Consider the following 26,798-nt stretch of genomic DNA (forward strand, 5'->3'; position numbering starts at 1 on the left):
TGTGCCAAGGAGGCCTAGTGTTTCTCCTATTCCTTCTTGTAAAGTTTTCAGTTTGTTGGCTTTTACCTCGAGGTCTTTAATCCATTTGGAGTTAATTCTAGCTCAGGGAGACAAAGAAGGATCTAACTTATTTTTCTGTATGTGTTTAACCAGTTCTGCCAGCACCACTTGTTGAAGAGGCTGTCTTTCTTCCATTCTGTTTTTTTTTGCTCCCTTATCAAAGATTAGGTGGCTATAGGTCTGAGGTTTAATATCTGGGACCTCAATTCTATTCCTTTGGTCTTCTGGCCTGTTCCAAGCTGTTTTGCTTATTATAGTTCTGTAATAGAGTCTAAAGTTTGGTATTGAAATTCCTCCTGCCCTGTTCTTTCTTCTAAGTATTGTTTTTTCCTATACGGGGTCTTCTATGATTCCATATGAAATTTTGGATTGCCTCTTATATTTCTTTAAAGAATGACATTGGGATATTGATGGGTATTGCACTGAATTTTTAGATAGCTCTTGGCAAGCTTTTCATTTGGATTCTTCCAATCCAGGAGCATGGGAGGTTTTTTCATTTCCTTAGTTCTGCTTTAATTTCCTTTTTCAGGGTTTTAAAGTTTTCATCAAAAAGGTCCTTTACATTCTTAGTTATGATAATTCCTAGGTACTTTATTTTCTTTGAGGTTATTGCAAAAGGAGTTGCTTTCCTGATTGTTGCCTTGTTCCTCTCACTGTTGGCCTAGAGGAAGGTAGTTGATTTTTGAGGGTTAATTTTATACCCTACTGCCCTTCCAAAGTTTTGAATCAATTCAAGGAGCTTGGGAGTGGAGTCTATAGGGTTCATTTAAATACAGAATCATGTCATCTCCTTGCCTACTTTTATTTTTTTTCTGATAATACATTTTTTAAATTTTTTAAATATATTTTTATTATAATTAATAGAAGGGTTACATGATATTTGCCAGATAAATGGTGCATTAATTCCCATACATTGATACCCTTTCACATGTCTTGGTCCCCAATTCCCTTCTTCCCTCCCCCGCCCCTCATCTTGTTTTCCCCCATTCCCTATCCAATTTCAGATAACCAAATACAAATATATCCAATATCTCAGGTAACAAAGTGAGATAGTGTAACAATATGAGATAACCAAGGGACAGTAGAAGTGATGAGAGATAACATAGTACCTTAAGAACAACAATCATTAATTATATGGCTTATGTTTACATCATATTTTAAATGAAAATTTTAACAAACAATTGTTCAAGGAGGGAATCTCTAATTACATTCTCAGAGACTTAGTATTTAGAACTTAATCAAAATTAGGCTAACGGTTGGTATGTCATAGAAACATATCAATTTATGAAATAAAACATTGATTATAGAGTCATAGGTTTTTTTGTCTGTATAGTTATGTTTGTATTTCCATTACCATGTCCATAGCTTTTGGTATGCAGTTATTGAGTCCTCGCTCTTGTACACTTTGGGTTTAATAACCGCATATTAAGGATACCATGCGCCTTTTGTTCCTTAGGTCTTGACTTGTCTCACTCAGCATGATTCGCTCTAGATTCATCCACTTCCCTGTGAATGCCATTATTTTATCTTGTCTGTTGGCTATGTAGAATTCCATTGTGTATGTATACCAGATTTTCTGTATCCATTCATCTGCAGTAGGGCATCTGGATTGTTTCCATCGCCTGGCTATTGTGAATAGTGCAGAAATGAACATAGCTGAGCAGGTGTCTTTATAATATCCTGGGTCATGCTGTTCAGGATAGATGCCCAGAAGTGGTATTGCGGGATCATAGGAAAGGTCTATTTTCAGTTCTTTAAGGAACCTCCACACTGCTTTCCAGAGTGGCTGAACTAGTTTACAATCCCACCAGCAGTGCAGTAGGGTTCCTTTTTCTCCACAACTCTGCAAGCAACTGTCATTGTCTGAGTTCAAAATCTTGGCCATTCTTGTTGGGGTAAGGTGGTATCTTAGGGTTGTTTTTATTTGCATTTCCTTCATGACCATAGATGATGAACATTTTCTCATATGTTTTTCTGCCGTTTTAATCTCTTCTTCTGATAGGTCTCTCTTTAGTTCCCTTGCCCATTTAGTGAATGGTTTATTGGGTTTTTGGGGGATTAGTTTCTTGAGTTCCCTGTAGATACTGGATATCAAGCTTTTGTCAGATATATTGTTGGTGAATATCTTTTCCCAGTTGGTTGGCTGTCTCTCTACTTTTGCAACTATGTTTTTATCTGTACAGAAATTTTTATTTTTAGGTAGTCCCATTTATCGAGTCTCTCCAATCTGTTGTGACCCTGGGATTCTGTACAGGAATCTGTTGCCTGTGCCTATGAGTTCCAGTGTATCTCCTACATTATCATGTAGCAATTTCATGGTTTCTGGTCTGACGTTGAGGTCTTTGATCCACTTTGAGTTAATGCTTGTCCATGGTGAAAGGCTAGGGTCAATTTTTAGTTTTCTGCATGTGGCTGCCCAGTTTTGCCAACACTAATAATTGAATAGACTGTTTGTTCCATTGTATATCTTTGGCTCCTTTGTCAAATACAAGTTGCCTATAGGTATATGGTTCTATTTCTGGGTCTTCTATTCTGTTCCACTGATCTTCTGGTCTGTTTTTGTGCCAGTACCAAGCAGTTTTTGTTATTATGGCTCTGTAGTAGAGTTTGAAGTCTGGTATTGTAATACCACCAGCATTGCTCTTTTTGCCTAGCATTGTTTTGGCTATTCTAGGTCTTTTCTTGTTCCATATGAAGCTTTGGATTATATCTTCAATTTCCATAAAGAATGTCTTTAGGATTTTGATGAGGATTGCATTGAATTTTATATCAGTTTTGGCAGTATAGCCATTTTCACTATGTTGATTCTCCCTAGCCATGAGCATGGGATGTCTTTCCATTTCCTAGTGTCCTCTTTAATTTCTTTCATTAGCCTTTATAATTTTCATTGAATAATTTCTTTACTTCTTTGGTTAATTTAATTCCTAAGTATTTTATTCTTTTGGGGGCCATTGTGAATGGGATTATTTTCTTGATTTGGCCTTCTGTTTGTGTATTGTTGGTGTACAAGAAGGCTACTGATTTCTAAAGGTTGATTTTGTATCCTGCCACTTTGCTAAAGTGGTTTATTAATTCTAGTAGTTTGGGTGTGGAGTTTGTTGGGTCACTTAAGTAGAGGATCATGTCATCTGAGAATAGGGATAGTTTAATTTCTTCTTTCCCTATGTGGATCCCTTTGATGTCCTTTTTTTGTCTTATTGCTCTGGCTACAGGTTCCAGCACTATATTGAAGAGAAGTGGAGAGAGTGGGCATCCCTGTCTAGTTCCTGATTTTAAGGTGAATGGTTCCAGCCTTTCACCATTTAGTATAATACTGGCTGTAGGTTTTTCATATATGGCTTTCACTATTTTGAGGAATGTACCTCTTATTCCTATTTTTTCTAGTGCTTTCAACATGAATGGATGTTGTATTTTGTCAAATGCCTTCTCCGCATCCAGAGAAATTATCATATGATTCTTATCTTTAGCTCTATTGATATGATGTATTACATTGATTGATTTGTGAATGTTAAACTAGCCTTGCATTTGTGGGATGAAGCCCACTTGATCATAGTGTATGATTTTTTAAATTTGTTTCTGAATTCTGTTGGCTAATATTTTATTGAGGAGTTTGCATCTGTGTTCATTAGAGGTAGGTCTGTAGTTTTCTTTTTTTTTGAGTCTTTTCCTGGTTTGGGGATGAGAGTAATATTAACTTCATAAAACGAGTTTGGTATTGCTCCTTCTGTTTCTATTTCTCGGAAGAGTTTCAAGAGTATAGGTGTTATTTCATCTTTAAATGTCTTGTAGAATTCTGCAGTGAAACCATATGGACCTGGCCTTTTTTGGGTTGGCATTTCCCTGATTGCTTCCACAATTTCATTGTAAGACATTGGTCTGTTCAATTTGTTTACCTCATCGTTGTTCAGTGTGGGTAGCCTATATTTATTTAAGAAATCATCCATTTTCTTGTTTCTTTGAATATATGCCCTGGTAGTACCTATTCATTATGGACTGGATTTCTTGGGAATCAGTTGTGATTGTTCCCTTGGGGTCTCTAATCTTGTTTATTTGAGTCTTCCCTTTCCTTTTTTTGATTAATCTTGCCAAGGGTCTCTCCATTTTGTTGACTCTTTCAAAGAACCAACTATTTGATTTATCAATTTTTTGTATAATAGATATTATTTCAATCTCTGAAATTTCTGATTTTATTTTTGTTATTTCTGTCCTTCCAGCTGTTTTAGAATTAACTTTTTCTTGCTTCTCTAGGTGTTTCAGGTTTTTTTTTAGGTTATTTACATGCTCTTCTTTTGTCTTTTTAATATGCGCTCCTAGTGCGATAAATTTGCCTCTTAGAACTGCCATTGCTGTGTCCCATAAGTTTCTTTGTGATGTTTCTTGACTGTCATTACATTCAAGGAAGTTTTTAATTTCATTTCTGATCTGATCTGTTACCCAGGGGTTATTCAAAAGTGTGTTGTTCAGTTTCCATGTGATTGAATGCTTTTTGACTTTGACTGCATTGTTCAGAATTAGTCTGACTCCACTGTGGTCTGATAGGATGCATGGGATTATATTAGACCTCTTGTATCTGCTTAAGTTTTCTGTATGAACTATTATATGATCTATTTTGGAGTGTGTTCCATGTGCTGCTGAGAAGAATGTAAAAAGTTTCGCCGCTGGGTGGAAGACTCTGTGTATATCTGTTAAGCCCAGCTGGGCTATGGTGTCATTTAAGTCGATGGTGTCTTTGCTTAACTTTTGTTGAGTTGACCTGTCATTTGTTGAGAGTGGAGTGTTGAGGTCGCCGACAATGATTGTGTTTGAGTCTATCTTGTTCTGTAGTTCTAAAAGAGTTTGTTTGACGTATTTGGGTGCTCCCATGTTGGAGGAGTAGATGTTTATAACTGTAATATTATGGGCATGGATTTTACCCTTTACTAGTATATAATGGCTGTCTCTATCTTTATGTACTGATTTTACTGAGAATTTAATTTTTTCGGAGATTAAGATTGCCACTCCTGCTTTTTTGCATGGTGCATCGAGTGCAAAATGTGTTTCCATCGTTTCACTTGGAATTTGTTCCTGTCTTTGCCAGTGAGGTGTGTCTCTTGGAGGCAACATATGGATGGGTGGTGTTTCTTAATCCAGTCTGCTGCTCTGTGTCTTTTGATTGGATTGTTCAGCCCGTTCACGTTTAGGGAGATTATGGAGAAGTGGTCAGTGTCCATTGTTGTTATTTATTTTTACTTCTAAGTTTCTTTCTCTTTTTTCCCCCTTTTGTGTTTAGTGAATTATAGATGTTTGCCTCTTGATGGGGGTTCTTGGTGTTCTACAATTTGTTCTCGATTAATTAGTATTCTTCGTAACGTTGGTTTAGTGTGCACGTACTCATAAAGCTTCTCTTTGGAGTGAAATATTCTTGTTTCTCCCTCAAATGTAAATGCTAGTTTTGCTGGATATGTCAATCTGGGTTGGCAGTTGTTGGTCTTCAGAACATCAGTGATGTTTTTCCAAGCTTTTCTTGCATTTAGGGTTTGCGTGGAGAGATCTGCTGTAATTCGAATGTTCTTCCCATTATAATATAGCTCCTTCTTTGTTTTTGCAGCATTTAAGATCAATTCCTTGGTATTCGGGTCTAATGTCTTTACTATGATATGTCTAGGTGAGTTCCTTCTAGGATCTTGCCTGCTTGGGGTCCTGAAACCTTCAATAATGTGAGTATTTTCCCTTTTGAAGTTGGGGAAGTTCTCTGCTATGATTTTTGTGAGTAAAGGTTGCATACCTTTGTCCTGGAATTTGGCCCCCTCCTCAATCCCTATGCCTACTTTTCTTAAAGTGTGGGTTGAATGACATTTCCAGGTAATTTTTAATTCTTGTGCGATGCTGTTTGCTTCCTTCTTGCTCACCTGGAACTTCCTTTACAACGCTGTACATGCCTCCTTGGCACTCATTGTTCTTGGATAAGATAAACTCAATTTTATTCATAGCATTGTGGTGAACTGAGTGGGCCACTGTCTCACATTCAAGCATGGGACTAGATCCCTACGTACTCCCACAGATGGGATCTGATTAGCCTCAGTTCACCCCTTCTCCACTTGTTTCTGCAGGAAATGGGATCTGATGCTGACTTCAGAATAGCAGAGTGGGTTGTTTCTATTTTGTGTATTTAACAAGGCAGGATTGGTAAGACTTTTTAGTGCTGATTCTTCACATCAGACAACTGCATCCCCAAGGGTCAAGCAGAGGAATCTCTGATGTAATTGTTCTGGTAGATCAATGTATCATTACTTCAGGTATGGAGTAATGGATCATTGTCCAGCTTCAATAATTCAATCATGATTTGGATAGAGAATTCTAGGGACAGGGTTAGTGTCCCGCTGATACCAATGCCATGAATCAAGACATCAGTGATCATATTGGCCATCAGGAAACTATGCATATTGATTGAACATATGACAGCCACAGGTGAACAGAAATTTGTATCTTTGTTGTATGATAATTTCAGAGTCCTCAGCTATATAAAGTATGTTTTTATTCATCTGTTTATTTTTGCTGTCAAATTTTTATGACCTGTTGATCCATAGAAATGAGTGGCATGACTTTCCGCCATCCATCTTGGAATAGAGGATAATTTGGTGCAGTGTAGCTCCAAAAGCTGTAGGTTCTTACAAATTTCACTTTTACTTTCCATCTCCTAAAGCCATGCTCTTACTATATTTTCAATTATTTACAAGATGTTTTGTTGTACTTAGACAAAAAGACCATGTATATATAAATCTGACCTGTTTAGTTCAGAAGTGTAAGCCTATTTCCTTGCTTTTGAAAAACATGTAGTTTTTTTTAAAAAAAATGTGATAATTTTAATATAGTATGTTAATTTTATAAACTTGATTTTACTTCCTCTGTAAAAGTATGTTCACATATGAAACATTTCATACCTCTAATGTCCCTTCCTCACACACTGAGAAACTATTAAGCTGATTGAAAAGAGCTGCACTAATTACTAGACATAAGATATGAGATGATATGGCTATAGTGAAGGATATTGATCATGATTTTGATTTTTGTTGTTGTTGGTGGTTGTTGTAGGGTTAACTCTGGGCGTGGGTGCTTTCTCTGAGCTCTTCAGCTCAAGGCTATGGCTCTACTTCTTGAGCTAGAGTGCCACTGGTTGTTAATTGGAGATAAGAGTCTCTGGGCTTTGAACTGTGAATCTCAAATCTGAGCTTCCTGGTATCTGAGATTACAAATGTGAGCCACAGCTATGACTTTGATTTTTTAATCTTTTTGTTTATTTGTTTATTTGTTTCTGGTTCTTAGATAAATCTCAGGGCAATGTCCCTGAGTCTGTTTGTGATCAAGGTTAATGCTCTACCTCTTGAACCACAGTGTCACTTTCAGATTTTTTTCTGACGAGTTTATTGGAGATAAGAATCTCACAGACTTTCCTGCCTGAGCTGAATTCCACCTGTGATCCTCAGACTTTAGCCTCCTGCTCAGCTAGGTTTATGGTTATGAGCCACCAGAATCCATATGATTTTAATTTTCACAGTGACTCTATACAAGTTTATTTTGTCAGGACATTAAATTATAAGACAGACAATCACATAAGCCTTTCTAGCCTGATTACTCTGTACCAGTCCTTTGAATGTCTTAGGAAATGCATATATAACCAGTGCTTACAAACCTCAGGATAAACGATTTAGATAAATGTGAGATTAAGGATTTGGCTCTTAAAATGTAATTACAATCATAATTATTCCAAAGTTGTAGTTATATCATTTACTTTTCCCTGTATAATAACTATACCAAATCTCAGTGGATTTAAGCATTAAGTAGTTCTTCTTATCATTACTCTATGCATAAGTTGGGAATAGTTCTCTTTACTCTTAATTCAGTGGGGGACTGTGGATCAGGTCCATTTCCTTGCTGATCATATTGGAACTTGCATGCTCAGGAGCCAAATAAAACAACTGGACTCTCCCCTTGCATGTTGCTTTCCTCATTCATTTCCACCCAATGTCTTATTTTGACCATAGGATCACTGGAAAGTTCCTGAGAGATGTTGAAAATACCCAAAGCTTCTTGAGTACCAGCTCCAATACAAACAAGTTATACTGTAGCTACATCTGATTGACCAATGCTAGCAGAAATTTAAGTGATGTGTATATCACTTAAACACAAGTCATAAATACAAGACGGTCTTCTTGGAAAGTGCTATGAAATCCAGTTGTGATCAGGTTTGGCTATAAGGAAGATATGTTTGATCTTTCTTTCTTTCTTTCTTTCTTTCTTTCTTTCTTTCTTTCTTTCTTTCTTTCTTTCTCTCTCTCTCTCTTTTTTGTCAGTTGTGGGGCTTGAACTGGGCCTGAGCACGGTCCCTGAACTTTTCAGCTCAAAGCTACCACTCTACCCTTGAGCCAAGCCCCACTTCCCCCTTTCTAGAGGTTTATTGGAAATAAAAGTATCAGGTCCTCTTTTGCCCCAGCTGGCTTTGAACCTCGATCCTCAGCTCTCAGCCTCTTGAGTAACTAGGATTACAGGCATGAGTCACCACACCCAGCTTATTCAATTATTCTTAGAACTTTAGGAATTTTAGAAGTCGTGATCTCCTGCTACGCTGTATACCATCCAGAGCAAACCCTGACAGAACAGCTCATTTCTGTCCACCATATTCTTATAGAACACATTCTGAATTGCAAGTCAATAAAATATCATCACGTTATTTAGAGTATGTCTTACTAACTTCAATTTTTATATTTTTGATGAAACATTGTTAAAGAAACATGAATATTTTTCCTACACTTATCCTGCAACGAGAATCCTCTTCATCTTTGTCATCGATCCTGACCTCTATGTGTGTAGGGCATTGAAGTAGTCATACTTATCACTGTAGAGGAAAGTACTATTTGAGAGTGGCAGTAAGTTCTAAGACACTTTATTATATAAAAAACATGTTCTTAAATTTTGAGGATACAATTTTTTATTACTTTTAATAGATACCAGAGTGTTTGGATAAGAAGTATACTTACTGTAGTTCCCTGAACATTTTATAAGAGCTGCTTTCTTCTTCCTTTTGTAATGTTTAAGTTGATAACATTTTTCAAATAATGAATTTCTATTAAAAAAAATCTTTGGGGTCAGGGAGCATGGCCTAGTGGTAGGGTGCCTGCCTAGCATACATGAAGCCCTGGGTTTGATTCTCCTGTACCAAGTACATAGAAAAAAATAGCCAAAAGTGGTGCTATGGCTTAAGCAGTAGCACTCTAGCCTTGAGAAAGCCCAAGAACAGTGCACAGGCCCTAAGTTCAAGCCCCAGGACTGGCAAAAAAAAAAAACCAACAACAAACACCCAAACAAACAAAAAAACCTTTGGTTTTTGAAATGCTTGTTGTGCATAAAATTTGAAATATTTTTGAAACCACACAATGTCTTATTCTTTTATTGTATTATTTATGTATGATAAAAGCCTAATTTGAAACCCAAGTTTTAGTATGATAAAAATTTGCTAAATTAATATACTAGGAAGCACAACCCTTTTTATCTATTAATTATCTACTGCTATATAGGACAAGGTTATAACGTCAGTCATTTGCACTTTTGTTAGCTTATAGTTCTCTTGAGTCAGAGATAGTTTCCTTCCTTGGGATCTTGTAAGGTTGCAGTGGTGGCATCACTGAGACTGTGCACTCATTTGAAGCTCAGAATCTTTCTCTCAGGTGGTTTAAGATCCCACCAACACACAATTCTTCCAGACTGTATGATGCTGGGTTCTATGTTCTGCTCTAGGACAGCCAGGGCTGCTCAGAGCACCTAGCAGCCACTTTTATAAGATAGGCACATGGCTTGCCCAATCAAGCTGCTTCATAACCCAAGTCTTCTTAGTCTGATTCACCTGGACATTTGTGCAAGCACTAACCAGAGAAGTAGAGCCACCTGAATGATCTCTGTTAATGTGACAAACTGACTCTGGTAAAGGGGTCTGAAAATCCATTTACCCATGTCACTCAATGGCACCCCCTCCTATCACTGAATCCCACCATACTCACAAGCTCAGGCCACAATCAAAGACTGAATCAGGAAGTAGGAATCTTGAGGACTAATTTCTATTCCGGTTTAGAGGTCTCAATATGGCTACCATTTATATTTTTCTACATTTTTTCATACAAACCTATGTATGACTCCAAATAAAACTGAGTCAGTCATATATATATATATATATATTAACTGATGCCTATTTTCTTAAAGATTCACAAATGATTCTAATGTAGCTAGTCCTAGACTTCTGAAACTTTTACTGACCATCTCTTTATTAAATATAAGTATAATTAAATATAAGTATGGCACTTAGCCATCATTTTATAATGAATTGGAGTTTTCCCACATTATAATACATTCATTAGAAGACATGTAACATAAATGGGATCATGAAAAATTAAGGAACAAAAGGCAAAACCATCATTCTAACATTGAGAGTGGGCATTTTTTCTTAGGCTTTGAATTGCACCAACTCTCAAGGAGTTAGTCCCCTTTCCCACCATAAAACTGAGGTAACAGCTAAGTCTCATGAAAGAGTCATCATTTATTGGCATCAAATCTATAGGCATTCCTCAATAATGAAAGTTTTTAAACATATTTTCACTAATTTCAACTGGGATTTTCATTCTCAAGCCCTCTGTGTTGGCAGGTTAGAACCAAATGACAACTCCTGGCAAAGGAAACTGGCAGGTTACCAAATATTGTCTAATATTTCTTTTAAAATGAATTTCCACAGAATGTGTTCAACAGAACTTAATCTTGTGACATTATCCTTTTGTTATATACTCCATTATTTCTTCTCTTGATGATTCATAAATGTCTTGTGGTAATCCTAGAAATTGAAAAGGAGCGTGGTTGTCAGTAGGTATAATTCGAATGTGGGTGGCTGCCTGCCACTTAGGTAAGGCCAATGCAATACAAACCTCACTGATTCTATTTGAATGCTCATCAGACTCTTTTACTCTTTTCCTTCTGCTTCTAGGTTGTTCTCCAGAATGTTGAGATTGCCAGAGAAGTGACCATACAACGCGAGAAAATATCCCTCTATCTAAATTCAAGTAAGACAATTACTTAGCACTAAAGAATCATGGGTTGCCCATTTGAGTAATAAAAAATAACCATTTCCCCACATTTTTTATGACAGCTATTTACTTTGATATTAATCTTTGTGACTCATCTTAGCTTTTGAAAGTATCTTTAGAGAAAATACATTTTTCCCCTCTTAATCTTTTGGCAACCCTCTGACCACATCCCAGCATTTTTGTTTTATTTGTATGATTTGGGTGATTTTTCAATAATATGAACATAGCTATAATTACATATATGCTATTCACATAACATGCATTATTTAGAGTAATGAGAAATAGCAATTAGTTTCTTAAACCTAATTCATTATGAGGTCAGATGCTTCCTAAAGACAAAGAACTCTAATCATACCCAGCTATAAACTATGGCGTCCAGGAGAGCTTTTGGCAAAGCATTCCTTAACACGCGTCAGAGCACTGGAGAAAAAAACAGGACCTTTCACATTCTCTTTTGCTTGATGAACAATGAGAGAATTGGTTAGAAAATAGTACAATGAACCAAATATGCTTTTAGTAGCTTTTAAAAGCACACGGGATGAAGCAGAAGATGGATTTTGTCTATGACCTTTGTTGCCTGTGGCCTTAGCTAGAACAATATCAGTATGGAAAGGAACCATAATCTCCTTGCTAAAAGAAATAAAGTAGAACCAAACTTGCAAATATAGATTGGAAAGCTTGGAATTCTTCTACTCCCATATTTGTGAATTGCTGTGTATTTACAGTATGGTTATAGTGATTCATGGTGTCGATTATATTTCAGATAATCTCAGTATTGGAAATTGTGTTGTGTCTGTAATGTTGTGATTTATATTCCAATGTAACATGAATATAGCAAATTACCTGGAGTATGTACCTATGCTATAAAAAAATAAACAAGTTGAGGACTGGTTGTTTTGCATACATGAAAACTGTTTATTAATGAAGACCCCAAGATTAGCTCCTAAGGGACATCACCAAGATCAGAGACAATTGAATTAATGGCAATCAGGATTCAGGACCATTATCCTTTCTAAGAACTCTGTTGGGCATGACAAAAATACTGAGTTCTAGTTCTCATAGTAGAATCTATACAGGTAAGAGTGGTTTACAATTAAAGTCTTTTCTCACCCAAATTTAGGCTTTGGTGCTTGAATTCAGTCATTTTTCTTATCCTTAAATTGAATACTATATAAGAAAAAAAAAGTCTTTCTAGTGCATGTAGTTGTCTGAAGTTTCTAGTGACTTTTTATAGCTAGACTTTTTTCTTTCACAGTAACAACCTTTTATCCAACCAAATCTCTTAGATAAGATCCCCAGATAAAATAGCAAGTAAGAACATGAGTGTTGAAGCAGCAATCTCAACAAACATGATCTTTAACTTGGCCTCTCTGCCTTTCCTTATCTCTGAACCTCAAAAGAGAACAATATTTTCCTTGATCCCTATTATTCTTTGTTTCTCAGTTCTTCACTTAAAAGCCCATATGGAAAAATTAGCTAAAAGAAAATAAGAGAAGTTGAGTTTCCAAAAGTACTCTATGCTAGCCTTGAGAGTCTGAATTTTTCAGTACCAGACAGTGCTTCATTGGCTTCCACCTCACTTTTACATAAAGTCCAATAACTATGATCTCAGAGTGTCACACATTTATGAATTCCCATTAAAGCCCAAACAGAATGAGTATGGTGGTTGAATCTTAACTGTGATTTTATGCTCTGTGTTTTCAATTTTCATGACATGAGAAACTGGAGCTAAAAATATTTAACAGACCAGTAGTGGTGGCTCACAACTGTAATCCTAGCTACTCAGGAGGCTGACATCTGAGGATCAAAGTTCAAAGCCACCCTTGAGATTCTTATCTCCAGTTAACCTTTAGAAAATGGGAAGTGGGGCTTGGCTCAAGGGTAGGGCAGTTGCCTTGAACTGAAGAGCTCAGGGACAGCACCCAGGCTGAGTTCAAGACTCATGACCCACAAATATATATATATATATATATATATATATATATATATATATATATAATGTTAATATATGTTAATTCATTGGCTTAAAGTGGCATTGTGATCTGAGTGTTATGACAGCATCTTATGCAATCCAAGAGGTTTGACCTGGAACATGGAACAATTTTCTCTCCAGAGTATCCACAATAGATACTTTCTATTGTTCAAGTAGCTTGTAAACAACAGATTCTGGAGGGGATGTGGCCAGGAAGGATCACTACTACACTGTTGGTGGGAGTGCAAACTCGTTCAACCACTATGGAAAACAGTGTGGCAGTGCCTCAAAAGGCTAAACATAGAACTCCCCTATGATCCAGCAATTCCATTACTTGGCATTTACCCAACCATCGGGAAACTAGGGCATATTAAATCCACTACCACAACAATGTTCATTGCAGCATTATTCACCATAGCAAAGATATGAAACCAACCCAGATGTCCCTCAGTTGATGAGTGGATCAACAAGATGTGGTATTTGTACACAATGGAATTCTATGCTGCTGTCAGAAAGAATGACATCGCCCCATTTGTTAGGAAATGGAAAGACTTAGAAAAAAATCATATTCAGGGAAGTAAGCCAGAATGAAAGGAACTTAGGCTCAATGGTTTCCCTCATTCGTCATAATCAGTAGAAACCTTGGGCTCTCCTAGCAGAGATTTACAGTAGAGCAAAACTTTGATACATAAGGCCATATAGTATGAAGCTAATAGAATGGACCTCCAGGATATTGAAACAAAAGCCATATAATGAATGATTGTTGTCGTTAATGTACTATGTTATCTCTCATCTCTTTTGCTGTCCCTTGGTTATATCATATTGTTACGGTATTTCACTTTGTTATCTGATATATTGGTTATATTTGTATTTGGTTATTTGAAATTGGATAGGGAAGGGGGAAAACCAAGATGGGGGGGTTGGGGGAGGGTGATGGGGACCAAGACATATGAAAGGGTATCAATGTATGTGAATTAATGCACCTTCTATCTGGCAAATATCATGTAACCCTTTTTTATTATTTATTTTATTGTAATTAATATTTGTAATTAATATTTGCCAGATAGAAGGTGCATTAATTCACATACATTGATACCCTTTCACATGTCTTGGTCCCCATCACCCTCCCTCCCACCCACCACCCACCCCCCGTCTTGGTTTTCCCCCCTTCCCTATCAAATTTCAAATAACCCTTTTATTAATTACAATAAAAAATATTTAAAAAAAGACTAGAGCACAAGAATAATGACGGGGATGCTGATGGTTTTAAAACACTTTGGGGCCTAATTGTCTAATTGTTCAGTTTTATTATTAGCTCTTGATCCTGTACCTAATTTATAAAATCATACCTTCAGGCAAGATGTTATATATTAAATTTGGCACTGTCCTGCACTTTCAGGCATCTACTAAGTGCCTTGCTCATCTTCATGGATGAGCAAGGACAGCAAGTTAATGAAGAAGGCAAGGAGCCAGTTGTAGGAGGAAGAGAAATTCTCTTGGTAGTGTCTTCTCTGTCCTCAAAGAATTTTCTTCTGCCAATTACAAAAATAAAAAAGTATTTGGTGATTCCTCCTGGCCACATCCCCTCCAGCATCTGCTGTTATTAGTTTTCTTGATCCTGGCCATTCTAACTGGAGTGAGGTGGAATCTTAGAGTTGTTTTGATTTGCATTTCTTTTATGACATTGAGCATTTCTTCATGTGTGTATATGCCGTATTTGTTTCTTCTTCAGAGAAGACTCTCTTTAAGTCTTTGGCCCATCTTTTAATGGGATAGTTGTTACTTTGGAGATTACTTTTGGAGTGATTCAATTTTTTGAGTTGTTGATATATTTTAGATATGAGGCCTTGTCCGTTATATGGTTGGTGAAGATCTTCTCCCATTTTGTAGGCTTCCTAATTAATTTACTAGCTATGTCCTTTGCCATACAAAAGCTCTGCAGTTTAATGCAGTCCCACTTATCCAGCCTTTCTTTGATTTGTTGTGATTCTTGATCCTTATTAAGAAAGTGTTTACCTGTGCCAAGCAGGCCTAGTGTATATCCTATTCCTTCTTGCAAAGTTTTCAGTTTGTTGGCTTTTACCTCAAGATCTTTGATCCATTTGGAGTTAATTCTAGTGCAGGGAGACAAAGAAGGATCCAACTTTAGTTTTCTGCAGGAGCTTAACCAATTCTGCCAGCACAACTTGTTGAAGAGGCTGTTTTTCTTCCATTCTATTTTTTTGGCCCCCTTGTCAAAGATTAGGTGGCCATAGGTCTATGGTTTAATATACGGGTCCTCAGTTCTATTCCATTGGTCTTCAGGCCTGTTCTTGTGCCAGTACCAAGCTGTTTTGATAATTATAGTTCTGGTACTATGTTATCTCTCATGTCTTTTGCTGTCCCTTGGTTATCTCATATTGTTACAGTATCTCACTTTGTTATCTGATATGTTTGATATATTTGTATTTGGTTATTTGAAATTGGATAGGGAAGGGGGGAAAACAAGATGAGGGGTGGGAGTGGGGGGAGGGAAATGGGGACCAAGACATGAGAAAGGTATCAATGTATATGAATTAATGCACCATCTATGTGGTGAATATAATATAATCTTCTATTAATTGCAATAAATATATATGAAAAAAGAGTATTTGGTTATTTTGGCAATACCTCTTTTCACTTCAAATATTTTTTTCTATCATTTTAACCACATATTTTATTACTGCTGGTATGTGTTCGCATTTTGAGCTTCATTTGTTCCACATTGGAATGCAAAGTGGTTCCTTCATAACTGGGGAGTCAGCAGCTGTGATAGCTGGGCCATTCACTCCCACCTTGTGCTCACTGCTCTCTATTTGGCTAGAAGAGACCTCAGTCTTCCATCATTTCCTTCATGCCAAGATAAGATAAATATGTGATGTATTCAGTAATGCAGAATTTTATTCCCTGTGCTTTGGAGCCATTTGAATTTATCCATGCTCTGCTTTACTTTGTATTCCCTTGCTCTGTTTCCTTTCTGTGTCATTGCATTGCCCACAGGATGTAACTCCTGTTTGCCTTGTAGCAGAAACATTGCTGGAATTCCCATCTCACTTAGACGTATGTGTGATAGAATCATTGATTTCTGTAGTAAAACATTTCTAATTTTACTAGTCAGTTAAGAAATTTCACAATAATCAAATGTAACCAGGCTTAGTTTTGACCTCAGGACTATCTTTCTATCATCTATCAGCTTACTTTGTTCTAAGTGGTATCCACAGCCTGTATATCTTCAATGCTACAAACTCTGACTCAGTAAGTCTCCTGTAGGGGAAGCGAAATAAGACTGCTTGCCGGGGTCCTCATAACTACAATCTTCCTTGGGACTCAAATAAAAAGTGCTGATTTATTTTTGATGGTTTGCTTTAGTTTTTGTTTTCACTGAATTTTATTTTTATTTTATTTTATTTTTGCCAGTTCTGGGGCTTGAACTCAGGGTCTGAGCACTGCACTTGGGCTTTCTCAAAGCTAAAGCTCTGCCACTTGAGCCAAAGCACTATTTCTGGCTTTTTCTATATAAGTGGTACTAAGGAATCAAACTTGGGTCTTGGTGCATGCTGGGCAAGCACTCTACTACTAGGCCAAAATCCTGGTCGTGTGTTCATTGAATTTTAAATGTCACAGTTTCTCTTTGTGACCCCAGGGTTTATAATTCTGGTACATAGGATCCCAATAAATATTTCAGAAAAAAATTGATCAGCTGAAACTGTAGCTACATTCTCAGTATCTTAAAGAATTCCTTTCACAGTTGAAAAAAAATTGGCTACATTGAAAATCATTTCAAGAAATATCATTCAGATATCTAAAAGAATTTAAGAGCTGGGAATGTAGCATGTTTGCAATATTTGAGTGTTTGCATGGAATCTACCAAGTACACAGCCCCGAGGTTGATCCGGAGTATGTGTCCACACACACATACACGCGCGCGCGCGCGCACACACACACACACACACACACACACACACACACACACACCACAGGATTAATACAATTTCTTCAGCTCAGCATGTTGACGCATGCTTGTAACATAAACACTGAGATCAAAAGAATAAAGAATTTAAAAGCATTACAGACTTCATAGTGAGATGTCATCTCAAAATACACCAGAAAATAATAGCAATCTTCCATAAAGCTATGTAAGAAACTGTCAGAGCAAGAGAAAAAATATCATTTTATTTTATCTCTAAACAGTCCCCCTGATTATTTTCTTTTGCTTCTCCTTGTCAGTAGAAATAAACTTTCTGGAAGTTTTTGGCATTACTTTTCTCTTTGAGAAGATTAATCTGTGCTCCTTTTGGGATTGGAAGTTCCTTCAATTCCTACAATGACAGCCTTTCTAGACTGAACTGTGTGTCCCTTTTCTGTTTGTCTGTGTCCCTCTGTGGAAAAGACTCACAAAAAAAATCTTTAAGACTCCATCAGATAACCTTTGGTAGCTAGAAAAACCAACAGTAACTTGCCAAATATATCATATATATTATGACATTCAATGTTGTGTACCCATTCTGGAGTATAGTAACTAAACTGGTAGAAAATGTAGTATATTCTTGAGAGTGTAGACTAGATTCAGGTGATTTTCTTTGTCAGTCAGACCAGCCTGATTTCCCACATTTCAGATCATTTCTTGGCTTTTGTGTTGGAATAGTAGCAAGGAAACCCATCCTTCCCCCTTGATTACAAATCCTTGACTGCAAGCAGGGCCTTATGTTCTAGCATCTCTGATTCAGATATGAAGAACAGTACCAAGGGAGCCTCCTTCACTCCAAAGAAAAGAAGTCAAAACAGTAATAGCAGTGGGGTTTGCTCATCTTGGTAATTGTCATCTGCCAGCAGAGGCCCAGGGCTCAGGAGCTGGTGGAAAATGTGGATCACTGAAGCATAGGAGAGCTGCTTTCATGGGAGTAACTGGTACAATGTAACCCCTAAAGACTGAAAAATCAAACCTTCTAAAGTCAAACTTAAGAAAAAAAGAAAAATCCCTTAAATTCTGAAAATACACTGGGGAGATGAATAATTATAAGTATTATTTAGAAGTTATTTATTTATATTCTATAAGTAGATTTAATGGGAAATCATAAAATATAAGTGAACGATTCACAGGAAAGTAGGCAGTGAGCATGTATATTGAAGCCTAAACATTCTGAATAACAATAGCCCCATGGATACAACTGTTCTGAAAAGAGACAAACCCTTTGTATGAAAAAACATATCATAAACAACATAAACCATATGAAGATCATAAACCATATAAAGGCTTGCTGTTACGAATGGTGACTGTGCATTCAGCTTTGCAACTTGATTCACTTGAAATACTCTGGCAACCAGCCAACTCTTCTGACAAAATAAAATCCTGGGGCACTACCACATACACACTCTCACAGAGGGGACCTTGAGAAACAAACATCTATAAATGCCACAGAAGTTTCAGCATGCTCAATAAGCAAATGGTAATATTTAAAAACTCAACATCGTACCTATGTACTTTCACAGAATCAAATTTGCAAGAATCAAAAACTCTAGTTGGAAGATCAAATGGGAAACTCAAGTCATTGCACAATTCATACCTTCTGTGTCTAAATGCAATGTAGATGTAATACACAGAATAGCATATCATAGGGAAATAATCATGACAAAAATGGGGGGAACTCTTCATACACTATACATATGTATATATATATTTCTTTTTAAAGAAAATTTATATATAGTTGCAGAGGGGTAATATGTAGGAATTGACTATTTCTTGATCTCTAAACTGTGCTTTGAAACTTAATGAGTAGCTGCTTAGGTTTAATTTCTCAGTGATAGAACTCTACTGAGTTCTCTCTCATGCTTTACTTCAGAAATATGCTCAGACTTATTCCCACACTTATGCTTCCCCATTTTTCTGCATATTCATTCTGACCATTGTGCCTGAAACAGCTGCACAAACCTGAAAACACACATCCTTTTAACAGGACAGCTTTCTATCCACTTTGTGAGTGGATAGAAATTCTCAATTTGAGGATTTCAGTTCTCAAAATTTTAGTGTAATTTTAGCCTCTCTGCTCTGAATTGAGTGTTCAGTTTTGTTTTGTCATTGTTGATTTTGTGTGTGTGTGTGTGTGTGTGTGTGTGTGTGTGTGTGTGTGTGTGTGTATAGACAGCAGCGACCGTGGTCTTTCAGAATTTCAATATTCAGAATTGTGGCATTTGACTGTCTTTGGGGATTGAACCAACACTCTAGGCTCTGTATATGTCATCAGCAAAATATTCTGATATTTTTAATATGTGTACATTTCTGCTTTGAGGCTCCATAGATTTTCACAAATACATAACAGTATGTAAATACTGCTAATATATCACTCTTAACACAAAATTACTGTTTTTATCTCACCTATTCAATTTTTCCTTTCTTCACATCTGAAACTGTCAAAACCACTGCTCCTTACCTTTTCTGAAATGTAAAATGGATTGAGCATTATATATTATTTTCAGACTGGCTGCCTTTCCTTCATGATGGAATATTAGATTTATCCATGACATACTGTGGTCTTGAAGGTATTTTCTTTCTAGATAATTTGAAATTTTGTAATAGAACACAGTACCTTATTCATCTTCTAAAAGTAGTTAAAAATGAATCAGTTACAAATGTTAATTACAATCATTGCAGAGCTTTTATAACTTAGCTGCTACATCAAAGGGCCTGTGAAGATTTGTCAAACTGTCTTCCAATGTGAAAGTGATATTGCACATTTCTGTGTCATGTTCTTCTCTTTCTTATTTTCATTCTTTCTCTCTTTCCCACTGTAAATACACACCCACACAGAAAATAAGGAAATTATAGGCTAGACCTAACAATTAGCTTAACTAATATGTACATTTTGTATTTAATTAAAAATGTCATTATAAATAAATGAGTGTTTAAATGAAGGTATATAGCATAACAGTCTATTCTTTGTTAATGTCTTTAATGTCATTCTCCATTTCTATACAAATTTTATCCTTTCTCAAAATTCCAGTTGCTCATAAATTCAACTTCTAATTGTGAATTTTTTTTTCTGATCATGGGGTTTGAACTCAAGGCCTGAGCACAGTCCTTGTGCTTTCTCAAGGCTACCAATCTACCACTTTGAGCCGCAACACCATTTCCAGCTTTTTCTGTGTATATGGTACCGAGGAATTGAACCCAGGACTTCGTGCATGTTAAGCAAGCACTCTACCACTAGGCCAAACTCCCATCCTCTATGTAGATAGACAGAGATACAGAAAGATAGATATACACATATGCACATATAATAATTATGATTCTCTAGGAGATGTAGGGAAGGAGTAATAAGAGAATATAGCAATGGAGAAAGAATAATAATGGAATTAATTGTGCTTATGTTTTAAAAATGATAGAGGAAATCTCACTAAATGATACTGAAAAAGTTGAAATTCAAGGAAATGGAAATACTCATCTTTTCCATCCTATAATTCATTGTTTCCTATGCATTTAGTATGTTCTTAATATTCTTAGATATCAGAAAGAAGTGATTCTTAAAATAGATCTGACAATAAATCACCTCTATTTGTTGAGCTCTGGCCCAAGGCCAGACTTTGTGATTAGTTAGGTGTCCAAATAGTTTCTTCAGAGCTGCTATTGAAGTGATAACACTGTGAAAAACACTAAAGACTGAAATTGATGTTCTATTTTGGAAAAAAGGTATAAGTTCACTGAACTGTGATTTGCCACTGTAAACTATTTTGTTTCTGAATACATTCTTTGGGCAAGGCATTGCCACTCCAGACAGAAGAGAAGTAACAACATTCAAGCTCCAGGAAACTGGAGACAGTAGATGACTGTTGAATTCATGTATGTTTTCTTTGCATGCAGGCACCACAGAACAGGATGTTTATTATATGGCAAAGGCATAAAATATATTGAGTTCAAATAATGAATATTTTAATCACAACAGAAGTGTTTTTATTCTTTATCACAAAAGCATAAATATAAAAAAGAAGTGGGATTTTTCAATTGATTCCTGTTATAGATCTAAAGGTTTTTTGAAGTTCTAAATTCTAAGCTAAGTTCAATTCTGATCTAAATTGATTCTCCCTTACAGTACTTTGTAGTATAAAGATTTTTGAATAATACAACATTTGTATTTATAGGCATTCCTTCTTGTCTGCTCTAAAATCAAATTCTTCCAGTATTTTATGTGCGTGTGTGTGCATGTGTGTGCGTGTGTGTATGTGTGTGTGTATGTGTAAGTGTGAAGATGGAACAAAGTATTGGATGGCTAAGGTTTGGAGACATTGGGACAATGTTGAAAAGGGTGACATTCATTGTACACGTTAACTTGTGGCATTGAACCCCTCCTTGTACAATTATTTTTTTAAAAAAGGTACATCATATTTTTTATTGTAATTAGTAAAAGGGTTACATGATATTTGCCAGATAGAAGGTGCATTAATTCACATACATTAATACCCTTTCACATGTCTTGGTACCCATTTCCCTCCACCCCCACACCCCCCACCCGTTTGGTTTTCCCCCCTTCCCTATCAAATTTCAAATATCCAAATACAAATAAATTCAATTTATCAGATAACAAAGTGAGATACTATACCAATATGAGATAACCAAGGGACAGCAAAGGAGATGAGAGACAACATACTACATTAAGGACAACAATCATTCATTATATGGCTTTTGTTTCACTATCCTGGAGGTCCTTTCAATTAGCTTCACATTATATGTCCTTATGTATCAAGATTTTGCTCTATTGCAAATCTCTGCTAGTAGAGCCCAAGGTTTCTTCTGATTATGACGAATGAGGGAAACCATTGAGCCTAAGTTCCTTTGAGTCTGGCTTACTTCACTTTATATGATTTTTCTAAGTCTTTCCATTTCCTAACAAATGGGGCGATGTCGTTCTTTCTGACAGCAGCATAGAATTCCATTGTGTACAAATACCACAACTTGTTTATCCACTCATCAACTGAGGGACATCTAGGTTGGTTCCATATCTTTGCTATGGTGAATAGTGCTGCAATGAACATTGTTGTGCTAGTGGGTTTAGTATGTCCTTGTTTCTGGGTGGTTGGGTAAATGCCAAGTAGTGGAATTGCTGGGTCATAGGGGAGCTCTATGTTTAGCCTTTTGAGGCACTGCCACACTGCTTTCCTTAGTGGTTGAATGAGTTTGCACTCCCACCAACAGTGTAGTAGTGATCCCTCCTGGCCACATCCCCTCCAGCATCTGTTGTCATTCGTTTTCCTGATCCTGGCCATTCTAGCTGGAGTGAGGTGGAATCTTAGAGTTGTTTTGATTTGCATTTCTTTTATGACCAGAGATGTTGAGCATTTCTTCATGTGTCTATAGGCCATTGTTGTTTCTTCTTCAGAGAAGACTCTCTTTAAGTCTTTGGCCCATTTTTTAATGGGATGGTTGTTACTTTGGAGGTTAGTTTTGGAGTGATTCAATTTTTTGAGTTGTTGATATATTTTAGATATGAGGCCTTTGTCTGTTGTTTGGTTGGTGAAGATCTTCTCCCACTCTGTAGGCTTCCTGATTAGTTTACTAGCTATGTCCTTTGCCATACAAAAGCTCTGCAGTTTAATGCAGTCCCACTTATCCAGCCTTTCTCTGATTTGTTGTGATTCTTGGTCCTTATTAAGAAAGTTTCGACCTGTGCCAAGGAGGCCTAGTGTATCTCCTATTCCTTCCTGTAGAGTTTTCAGTGTGTCAGCTTTTACCTCCAGGTCTTTGATCTATTTGGAGTTAATTCTAGTGCAAGGTGACAAAGAAGGATCCAGCTTTAGTTTTCTGCAGGTGCTTAACCAATTCTGCCAGCACAACTTGTTGAAGAGGCTGTCTTTCTTCCATTCTATTTTTTTGGCTCCCTTGTCAAAGATTAGGTGGCCATAGGTCTGTGGTTTAATATCTGGGTCCTCAGTTCTATTCCATTGGTCTTCAGGCCTGTTCTTGTGCCAGTACCAATCTGTTTTGAGAATTCTAGCTCTGTAATAGAGTCTAAAGTTTGGAATTGAAATTCCTCCAGCGCTGTTCTTTCTGCCAAGAAGTGTTTTTGCTATACGGGGTCTTTTATTATTTCATATGAAATTTTGGATTGCCTCTTCTATTTCTTTAAAGAATGATATTGGGATGTTGATGGGTATTGCATTGAATTTGTAGATAGCTCTTGGCAAGATTGTCATTTTCACAATGTTGATTCTTCCAATCCAGGAGCATGGGAGGTTTTTCCATTTCCTTAGTTCTGCTTTAATTTCCTTTTTTAGGGTTTTAAAGTTTTCGTCAAAAAGGTCCTTTACATTCTTAGTTAATTCCTAGGCACTTTATTTTCTTTGAGGCTATTGTGAAAGGAGTTTCTTTCCTGATTATTGCCTCGTTCCTCTCACTGCTGGCGTAAAAGAAGGCAGTTGATTTTTGAGGGTTGATTTTATAGCCTGCTACTCTTCCAAAGTTTTGAATCAGCTCAAGGAGCTTGGGAGTAAAGTCTATAGGATTCTTTAAATACAGAATCATGTCATCTGCAAAGAGGGATAGTTTTATTTCCTCTTTCCCTACTTGGATCCCCTTTATGCTTGCTTCTTGCCTTATTGCACTGGCTAGGAAATCTAGTACTATATTAAAGAGGGGTGGAGAGAGTGGGCATCCTTGTCTCGTTCCTGATTTTAGATGGAATGGCTTTAGATTTTCACCATTAACTGTAATGCTAGCAGTAGGTTTCTCATACACAGCCTTTATTACGTTGAGGAATGTTCCATGGATTCCTAGTTTCTCCAGAGCTTTTAACATAAAGGGGTTTTGGATCTTGTCAAATGCCTTTTCCGCGTCTATTGAGACAATCATGTGATTTTTGTCCTTGCTCCTGTTGTTGTGTTGAATTATATTAATTGATTTGCGTATGTTGAACCAGCTTTGCTTCCCCATGATGAATCCAGTTTGATCATAGTGTATAATTTTTTTGATGAGTTGTTGTAGACGGTTGGCCAGTATTTTGTTGAGAAGTTTTGCATCGATGTTCATCAAAGATATAGGTCTATAGTTCTCTTTCTTTGATGAATCTCTGTCTGGTTTGGGGATGAGGGTGATACTGGCTTCATAGAATGAGTTTGGTAAGGAACCTTCATTTTCAATTTCGTTGAAGAGCTTGAGGAGTATTGGTGTGGGCTCTGCTTTGAAGAAAGTGTACATCATATTAATAATCTGATTTGATGAATAGAAACTGCTTTGTAAAGTGGCTTAAAATCAAATTTTAAAAATTGGTTAAAATATGTTTATATTCATGAACTAACTTAAAACCTTCTTGTAAAACTACTTAAAATAGCTTGAAAATTAAATTAAATGCTTCCTAAAAGTTATTAGGTAACTTTAATTATGTATGAGTGTATGTATTAATACACTCAGCAAGTAATATTTTGTGTGGGGGGCTTGAACTGTGGGCCTGGGTGCTATCTCTGAGTTCTTCAGCTCTAGGCTATTGCTCTACTCCTGGAGCCACAGCCCTACTTCTGGTTTTCTAGTGATTAATTGGAGATAAATATCTCACAGTCTTTAGTACCTGAGCTGGCTATGAACTGAAGTCCTCAAATCTCAGCCTCCTGAGTAGCTAGGATTACAGGTGTGAGTCACCGAGCCTGGCATACCAAGTACTACTGAGTAACTGTTGTATACCCTCTTAATAACTGGGACTTAAGTAGAAGATGACATAATTTGAAGATTTTTGTTTATTTGCTTGTCCTCGTCCCCAGGTTTGAACTCAGGACTTAAGAACTGTCGATTAACTTTTTTGCTCAAGGCTAGTATTCCACCATTTGTGCCACACCTTCATTTCCAGCTTTTTGATGATTTATTGGCAGTAAGAATTTCATCAAAGTTTTCTACCTAGTCTGTGTTCAAACCATGAGCCTCAGATCTTAGCAATCGGACTAGCAAGAAATCTAGGCATGATCCACCACCATCCACCTCATAAATCACTTTTTAATAGTATCATAACTGAGTCTTCACCAAGGAAGGCCAACTTTCTATTTCCAATACTCTATGGTCTAGTTTTATTTTTCATTGCATATATCCAGTGTTAAAATGAGCTGTTAACTCTCTTAATTAATTTTCTTGATTGAGCAATTTTGTTATATGTTGATACATATATATACATATGTATGTTGATACATGCATAGGTGTTGATATGTATATTCCTTATTTTCTGCTATCAGGGCTACAATTCAGATTTATATTTTAGTTCATAGTCTGAAGTCTGCACCTGTTAATATGGGCCACATGCTTAAGATTCATTGCAAATCAATTTAAGGTAGAGCATGCTGGTTGATTTAAATGATTTTTTTTGATAATGAAAATGAATTAGCTGTAACTAAGTCTGCATGTTGTCATCAATTGAATGTTCTTTTACACTTAAAATGGAAGAAAGTTCCAGATACAGGAAGTACTACTTTTTCTTAAAAAAAAAATCACCAGTGACTTGCAGAGATAAATTGTTTCAATAAAGCTTCTCTCACACTCCTGTGGAACCCTTGCAAGCCATTCTACCATTTCTTGTGGGAAAAAGCAGCAGGAGCCTTTGCACTGCACACAAATGACCTGCTTGGGTCATTTGGGGCTAGTGGTGTAAGGGTCTCCCAGTGAGAATGCAGCCATCTGTTCATTTTTCCTGTAGATGAAATAAAGTGACTAGACTACATGGAGGATAGGGTTGGAATGCTAAGAAAATAAGAGAAAATTTGGCTGAGATAGAATGGGGCAATTACACCACAAACAGCCTCTTTTGTTGTCAAGAAGCAATGCTGGGTTAGAGTTTCTTTGATATTAGCACTTTGTCTTCCCTCTATATTTTACTATGTCAAAATTTTTCTGTTTCATCTGTCTTTCCATATTTCACACACATACCTTACTAAAAATTAAAATTCATGGGTTTGTGGCCTTTTTGCTATACTTATTAGGCTAAAGGGTTTGAGGTTGATGTTTTTGTTGCTCATATTTGGCTTTGTTTCATTAAGCTGTGAATTTTAAGCACCAGAAGCAACTCTGACTTTTAAATTGTATCTATTATACACAAGATTTTACTTTAAAGGTAATTATTTTTCTTATATAATTTTATATCAGGTATAATTTTATGGGATGAAAGGAGAACAGTTTAGCAAATGATTGAGTTAGTAACATGGGTTGATAGACCACAACAGGTAAATGGATGTTAGATGCATTCGTGAGAGTGAAGTTTATAATAGGCAAACCATCTATCTTGCTCTTTGTAAATTATATTAGAAGTTTATCCTTTGATACAGAAATTCTCAAGGGAAACTTATTATATGAAACCAGTAACATTGACTGCCATTCAGTGTTTATACTTTCACTATATTAACACATTATGACTGGACAATGAAAAGAAAGATTTATAAGTTTTTCCCAAATCATTTTTACCTTTCATCACTTACTGAATTGCCTAAGTCAGAGAATCCACAGAGAAGGCCAATTATGGCCTGAGCCAGCCATAGCCAGCCAAGCAGCCCAGAGCAGGAACAAGAAATTCCCAGTTGTCTGACACCATCCTGCATGGTATGGAAATTAGCCCTACCTCCGAAGGTGGTTCCTGTTTATCTGATTGACATTGTTTTGTTAAAAAGGGCAAAGCAAGAACAGTGCCAGG

General features: G+C 36.5%; 1 protein-coding gene across 1 annotated transcript in view; it reads left to right on the forward strand.

The window, feature by feature from the left end:
- The window catches only part of Sntg1 (syntrophin gamma 1), a 774,750-nt gene that overhangs the window by 234,866 nt on the left and 513,086 nt on the right, over positions 1-26,798 (forward strand). Inside the window, exon 2 of the mRNA XM_090338807.1 lies at positions 11,063-11,138. The gene's annotated coding sequence lies outside the window, so the exon portion shown is untranslated. The remainder of the gene's footprint in view (positions 1-11,062; positions 11,139-26,798) is intronic.

This window comes from Megascapheus bottae, chromosome 9, assembly GCF_031878675.1.
Source record: "Megascapheus bottae isolate mThoBot1 chromosome 9, mThoBot2.hap1, whole genome shotgun sequence".
NCBI classification, from domain to species: Eukaryota; Metazoa; Chordata; class Mammalia; order Rodentia; family Geomyidae; genus Megascapheus; species Megascapheus bottae.